Raw genomic sequence first — 7,848 nt, 5'->3', positions numbered from 1 at the left:
CCTATAGCTAAGAGAAATGTTATGAAGTTGATGGCGGTAATACTGGAGAACTGCTAAGCCATTGGTAAATCTAGATCTTGCAGAGTTAAATCATGTAAGAAACATAAGAATGACGTGCCAGGTGCGGTGGCTCACGCCTGTAATTCCAGCACTTTGGGAGGTCAAGGCGGGTGGATCATGAGGCTAACAGATTGAGACCAGCCTGGCCAACATGGTGAAACCCCGTCTCTACTAAAAATACAAAAAATCAGCTGTGCGTGGTGGTGCATGCCTATAGTCCCAGCTACTCGGGAGGCCGAGGCAGGAGAATTGCTTGAAACCAGGAGGCAGAGATTGCAGTGAGACGGGATTGTGCCACTGTACTCCAGACTGGTGATAGGGCGAGACTCTGTCTGAAAAAAAAAAAAAAAGAAATATAAGAATGAGATAGAATTGGCAAGTATAATGACAAGACAGGAAATTCAAAAGAGAATGATGTAAATATAAAATAATTAAAATTTGAGTTACTTGGCGAAACCAGTGAAAACTGTGATTTTTTTAAATAACTATTTTTCTGTTTATTTGAAGCACAGTAAAAAGGAATTGGTACACTTTGGAAATTCAGTGGCACAAAGTACCCTGCCATAACTTGAGAGACATTATACAGTAAAAAAGAAAAAAAAAGGAAATAAAAAGAAAAAAAAAAAATCCTGTTTCAAACACTGCATTACATAATCTTACCTGCCCAAACAGACCATTTACAAATATTAGGTCAACAAACTGCTAACATCTATAAAAAGGTAGCTTTCTTACTAAAATGCAAGAATGTAAAAGATTGGTATCTAAACAAAAGACAAAAACAAACTGGAATGAAAGCCTAGATATCACATCTAAAATCAGGGCTTTTTGTTTGGGCCTCTTCTCTCCCTCTACCATATCCTGTTGGAGTTCCAGGCCCCATTCCTCTAGGACCCTGTCCACTCACAGGCTCCACACCTCCCTGCCCAGCGTGCTCACTATGCATGTCACTTCCCATGATGGAACCACTCATGGTTGCTGGTGGAACTCCAGGATTAGATTCATAACCTATGCCACCACCACCACCTAGAGGTGGAAATTTCTGGCCTCCTGAACCATAGGGATCTCTCACGTTCATTGTTCCTCCACCACCCATTCTCATGTCTCTTTCTCTTGGATCCATGTAGCCCATTGGGCTGTAACTTTCCTCTCTTTGGTGCCTCATTTGTTCTTTCATCTCACGTTGATGAATCAACTTTTTTTTTTTATCATCATCTTTTATTCTCTTCTACGTCGTTCCTTCTCTTGCCTCAATTGCATTTCTTTACGTTTCTGCATTTCTTGATTGTGAAGTTCTTCCACACGTCTTGATTTTTCCTGTCGTCTCATCAGATATTGGTGCAAAAGATTTGCCTGATGTTCATGATTGGCATCTTCCATTTCACTTTCCAATCTGTCTTTTGCATCCTACATGTTTTTTTCAACTTGTTCCCTTTGCTGTTTTTCCATTTCATCCAAAGACTTCCATCGCTGAGAATACTCGTACTCAAATGTGCCATGCTGGGCAAAATGAGGAGGGGTTTCTCTCTCCTTTTGATACATTGGATTCTTCTGGGCAAGTTTTTCAGGAAGACCATCTTCATCAGTTGTTCAAGTGGTTCTACAATGACTGGTCCAGGAGTTGTCAGTAAGAAAACACCTTCATGGCATCGTTCAAATGCCTTTATTGCTGCTGGTTTAGAAGCAAATTCAACAATGCCTTTCCCTGTAGATCTTCCACAATCATCCACTATACAGCCGTCCTTTCAATAGAACCAAACTGGCTAAAGGCTTCTTCCAACAGTTCATTGGAAATGTAAGTTGAAAGATTAGGAACAGAAAGGGCAGCAGCAGGTGTGGCAAAGCAAACTCGAAGCTGTCTGCCTCTCATGGGTGTATCATTGAGTTCATCTTTGGTAATTTCACCAAAGCTCTAGATTCAAGCTTAATAAATCTGAATTCTTTGCCTTTGTTGATAAAAACTTCTCCTGGTTCTCCATATTTAGCAAATAGTCTTTTGATTCATCCTCCGTGATATGAGTAGGTAGACTCCCAACAACCTTCATCGCTGTGTATAAGTTTTCTCTCCAGGCCTCCTCAAGAGAGTTAAGTTGGCTTTAAACCTCTCCAAGTTCGAGATCTTTTTCTGGCTGCAGCCGCCCGGCCCGCTGGGCCAGGGACCCTGGTGTTGCTGCCGGTGGTAGGGCGAGTGATGCAGGTGGCCCCCGCGGGGCTCCCCACAGCCTCACTGCGGCGGCTTGGGCTGGCCGCCGAGAGTGCATAGGCCCGGGCCGCCACCTGGCTTCGGCCAGCCAGGCATTTTGCCGCCCTTGGGACCGCCCGGGCCTGGGCTCTGCTTAGGCTCCGGACCCCGGCCCCGGCCTCCGGCCTGAGGAGGTGTGGTAGGACGGGGTGGGTGGCGGTGTCCCGGAGGTGGGCAGAGGTGACTGCGGGCGGCGGGGTCGGGCCTGGCCGGGACCCTGGCCGGGCCCCCGAGGTAGGCGGAGTGGCGGGCGGGGCCGAGCTGGAGGCTGGCGACGCGCTGCCTACTCCGGGAGCGGGGCCGGGTCCCTGAGCAACCACGGGCTTGGAAGAGTCCTGCGCCGGTGGCGGCGGCGGCTGCTGCTTGATGCGGCTGTGGATGCGGCGGCGACTGCTGCGGTGGCGGCTGCTGCGGCGGCGGCTGCTGCGGTGGCGGCGGCTACGGCGGCGGCTGCTGCGGCGGCGGCGGCCGCGGCGGTGTCTGTTGCTGCTGTTGGTGTGGATGCGGTGGCGGGATCGGACGGAGGCTTAGCACCGCTCTGGCCCTGGCCGGAGCCCATCGGGCCGCGGTTCTGGTTAAGGCTCATGCGGGGCGGCGGGGAACGGAAGTCTCGGAGGTCGCCGCGGCCGCCGCCTCCTCCGCGCCTGTGGAAGCCACAACGCCACCGCCGCGACTCCGGAACCGATCTCGAGACATGTCTGTGGTCAACGGGCGGTCGAGGCAGAAGCGAAGAAGACGCTCAGGAAACGTGGAGGCCACCTTGCTTCTCAGAAAATGGCGGATGACACAGACCGAATATTTTTTAAAAAAGGACAATCATAATCTTGCTTTGAAAGTCAAATGGGAAGTAAAGACATTTGTTTTATGAGGTGGAGAACGTTTTACCTTGCGGTCGTATAAACTGCCAGACCATTAGGCAGTTCCCATTGGTACATTGTTCCAATTGTAATCTAACTTGGTTAAATAAACAGTAAAGCAAACCTATTTTCCTAATTTCTGGTTTTATTTTTCAAGTTGAAGTTTTGACCAAACCTAATTTTTTTCCATACTGTTAACTAAGAAGTTTTGATTCTCATTTAAAATAGGTTCACTTACAGTGGACTTTTTCTAGTACCATTTGTTCCTCGAGAACTGAGTCATGAGCTGTGATAAGTAAAATATTTAGAAGGCTGTTCAAGGTGTACAGTGGTGCAGAGGAAGCAGGAGTGGGACGGGAGAAGAAGGCTTCCTGGAAGAGGTGGTATCCAGGCTGGGGCTTCAATGCGAGCAAATTGAGGTAGTAGAGGCAAATAGGGGAGTTGTCTCTCAAGGCAGCTAGTGACGCACCCTGGGCTTTACGGTTGCATATATTTGGGTTCAGATTCATGTTCCGTCTCTTACTTGCTTTTTGTACCAGGGCAAATTACTTCTGTGAGTCTTTGATTTATCATCCGATTTTTTTTCTTTTTTTTCTTTTTTTTTTAAGACAGGGTCTCACTCTGTCATCCAGGCTGGAGTGCAGTGGTGCAATTAAAGCTCACTGCAACCTCCACCTCCCGAGCTCAAGCCATCCTTTTACTTCAGCTTTCTGAGTAGCTGAGACTACAGGTGTACCCCATCACACTTGGTTAATTTGTGTATTTTTTGTACAGACGGGGTTTCATCATGTTGCCAAGACTGGTCTCGAACTCTGAGCTCACTCTGAGCTCAAGAAATTTGGCCCCCCAAAGTGCTGGGATTACAGATGTGAGCCACCATGCCTGGCTTGAAAATCCATACAAATTAAAAATAGCAACCTTATAGATTTAAGTTACAATGAGCGAATAAAGCAGGGCCTCCTTTGTGAGGCCCTCAGTTCTGCTTTCTTCTTCAAGAACATAGATAGCTTAAATATGACATTGCTCCTGTTAGTCTTTTGTTTCTTGTCTTCTGCCAACATGATAAATTACCTCAGCTTTCCAAACAAACGAGAACAGTCCACCAACAGCTAAGGTTGTAAGTAAATGACAATCCATGGGTCAATTAGAGGAGGTAGAACTATACACTCTAGTACTCGCACAAGAGCCAAGTACACTGGTTAAAAACACTAACTTGAGAATGAGAACTCAATTTGTTAGCTATGAAGTCTTGGCCACGTGACTTAGCCTCTCTAAGAAGACAACTAAACTAAACCTTTAGTTGTTTTTGAAGATTTAGAATTAGGTATTGCTTCTACTGGGAAGTTGTTGCCGGCAAAAACCTAGACACATCGACTAGTTATACCAGGAGGTTCACTCCTAATACTTGAGAACAGTTTCTGCTTTGCTAATGTTTGCCTCACAGTCTACAGTTTCCATCTGGGTGGAACATGAGTGGTGGTGGTGGTGGTAGCAGCCGTGGCTATGGGGACTCAAGAACAAAGCAGTGATCCTAAGGCGAAGCTTCAGGCTGTAACTGCTAGGGGCTTATGCAGACATTGCTGAGCTTGTGTCACCATGATGGTCTACTGGAGAGCAAGCAGTTCCTAACGGAGCTGATCAGACTCTTCCAGAAGTGCCAGCTGTCAGGTAGCGTGTATATCACCTTGAAGAAGTCTGGTGGTTGAACCAACCCATTCTAAAGAAAGGTTCTGCTGTGGACTTTTGAGTCTTTAGACTGGTGTCTGTTAAGAGCTGCTGATGGGAAAAAGAAGATTAGCACTGTGGTGAGCTCCAAAGAAGTAAATAGTTCCAAATGGCTTATTCAAACCTACCACGAACTAACATGGGCGGGCTGAAGAAGAGGGACGAAAAGAACACAAGTAACATCAAAGCAACACAGTGAAGGGCACTGAATTTTCTTTGCTTTCACCGACTGACCAGTGAATTGCAATTTCTCCTTTAGTTTTTAGTTTTGGCCACATAGCTAGGTTTCTGGTTCCCCTGCAGTAGGTGTTTTCACATAAGATTAGGTTCATTTTGGAGAGAATAATTGCAATGTTTATAGGGTGGTTGTGGTAAGAAGCTAGTTTATTTTACATCTGGCTAATTGGTCTGTGCTGCATGGTTGTATGCTACTGGATTATAGAGTAAAAGTCTCTGTAGTCATCTCTGTGAAGACCAATGTATCATTAAATATGTCTGCTTAGCACCAGCAACAACAATAACAACAAAAGCGACTGTACCTGGAAAGTGCTGCCGGAGAGTCCAGGGAGGGCAAAGGGCATGCCTCCAGATTACACAGCAAGGAACGGGATCTGGCAGTAGTTTCAAGTCCTTTAATTCAGAGAATAGAAAATGTCCTCTGATTCTGCAGCTATTAATAGTTAACTTACCTTGGACCAAACACCCTGTATTTTCTTACTAATGTTCACAGTAAGTTAGGTACTATTATAACCACTGTTTTCCAGATGAGGACCCTAAGCCTTAGAGAGGCTGAGTCACATGGCCAAGACTTCATAGCTCATGAGTTGAGTTCTCATTCTCAAGTTAGTGCTCCTAACCAGTGTACTTGGCTCCTGTGCAAGTACTAGACTGCATCGTTCTATTTCTTCTAATTGCTACATGGATCGTCTTTTAACGTTAGCTGTTGGTGGACTGTTCTTGTTTGTTTGCAAGGCCGAGGTAATGTACCATGTTGGCAGAAGAGAGGAATGTAGGTAGAAGAGGGTAAATAAAGAGTGCCAGCCGGCAAAGCCATTGTCAAGTCATCAAATAGTTCTTTAGCAATGCTTTGTATCAGGCAGTGTCTCAGATGAACACGATACGATTCCTTTCAGGGACTCACCATTTGTTAGGTGACAACAATAAAACAATACTATAGTAAAAAAAGAGCAGCACCAGAACATACACAAGGTGTAGCTGGTACACAGGGGTGAGCACTTCTGCTTTGGGGATTTAGGGACGGCTGCACAGAATAAGAGCATCGAGCTCTCTTGAAAGATAAATGGGAGCTCACCAGTCAGGCATGGCATAGATTTGTGTGCTGATGACAAAGGGAGGAGTTATGACACCGTTCATAGTTTGGTAGTGCTGATGGGAGGATTTGAAATAACAGGCATTCTGCTGACCTGGGCAAAGGGGCTCAGATCATGAAGCGCCCTTTATGTTAGGCTAAGGAGTCTGGACTATTATCTCTTCTTTTTTTTTTGAGACAAAGTCTTGCTCTGTCACCCAGGCTGGAGTGCAGTTACGTGATCTCAGCTTACTGCAACCTCTGTCTCCTGGGTTCAAGTGATTCTCCTGCCTCAGCCTCCTGAGTAGCTGGGATTACAGGTACACACTACCACGCCTGTCTGATTTTAGTAGAGATGAGGTTTCACCATGTTGGTCAGGCTGGTCTTGAACTCCTGACCTCAAGTGACCCACCTGCCTCACATACCCAAAGTGCTAGGATTACGGGCGTGAGCCACCGTGCCCAGCCAAGGACTATTATCTCTAATCAAGATAGAAAATGAAGGATTTTATATGGGAGGCATGCTTAAACTGGATCCCTTTTGTGTGCCTTTCCATATATTCTCTCCATCATCTTTGCTCTGCTCTGTGCCCTAGGAGCCTGACCTCTGTGGATAACATCTGTTGGCAACCTTGCCTTCTGACTTTCATTTGAGTTTGGACATTGGGTAGCACTATCGAGGAATCAGAGAAAGGGAAGAGTAAAATTAGATAATTTATTTCCCCGGATCTCTACTTTTGTAGCCATCATGCACCTGCCTTTGTTATTCAGCTGAGGTCATTGCTCTTGTTAGGTGGCCCTCTATGCAGTGCTTGCTTTCTCTCTTTAGAAATTGCTTTCTCTTCTTGCCTCATTAGGTCTATGGATAGTAAAGGTACCTGATTGTTACAAGTCTGGGAGTGTTTCATTATCTTTATGATCTTCCTACACTCTGCCCATATCTTTTTAAATAATCTCTATATTAAAATTTCCAGGCAGACATGGTGGCACATGTCTGTAATCCCAGCAACTTGGGAGGTGGAGGAGGGAGAATTGTTTGAACCCAAGAGTTCAAGATCTGGGATCTAAAAAAAAAAAAAATAGGCTGGGCATGATAACTCATGCCTGTAATTCTAGCACTTTGGGAGGCTGAGGCAGAATGACTGAGCTCAGGAGCTTGAAACTAGCCTGGGCAACATAGCGAGACCCTATCCCTATTTTTTTTTTTTAAAGAAAGATAAAAAATAGTAAGACACTATCTCTACAAAAAAATTTTTTTTTCAAAAACTTTTTAAAAAATTAGCCAGGCATGGTCCCAGCTACTCAGAAGGCTGAGGTTGGAGGATAACTTGAGCCCAGGATTTCAAGGCTGCAGTGAACTATGATTGCACCACTGTGTTCCAGTTTGGGTGACAGAGCGAGACTCTGTCTCTAAGAGAAAAATATTTTTCTACAAATTAATTTGATTGCCATTTTGTTCCTACCAGGACCTTCATGGGAATCAGAGGTTCCTGTGTATTTATAAATCATATATTTACTTTAGAATAATAAACCATATTGTATTAGTCTATTCTTATGCTGCTAGACATACTAGAGACTGGGTAATTTATAAAGGAAGGGAGGTTTAACAGATACACAGTTCCACATGGCTGGGGAGGCCTCACAATCATGGTGGAAGG

General features: G+C 45.3%; 1 pseudogene; it reads right to left on the bottom strand.

Annotated features, from left to right (window-relative positions):
* Positions 1-460: 460 nt before the first annotated feature.
* On the bottom strand, positions 461-7,787 carry LOC105711781 (splicing factor, proline- and glutamine-rich-like; annotated as a pseudogene).
* Positions 7,788-7,848: the final 61 nt, after the last annotated feature.

This window comes from Aotus nancymaae, unplaced genomic scaffold (genome assembly GCF_030222135.1).
Source record: "Aotus nancymaae isolate 86718 unplaced genomic scaffold, 86718_ANA_hifiasm-v0.15.2.pri h1tg000108l, whole genome shotgun sequence".
Classification (NCBI taxonomy): Eukaryota; Metazoa; Chordata; class Mammalia; order Primates; family Aotidae; genus Aotus; species Aotus nancymaae.
The sequence above is the reverse complement of the archived record's forward strand: the minus strand, read 5'-3'. Positions and strand labels throughout refer to the sequence as shown.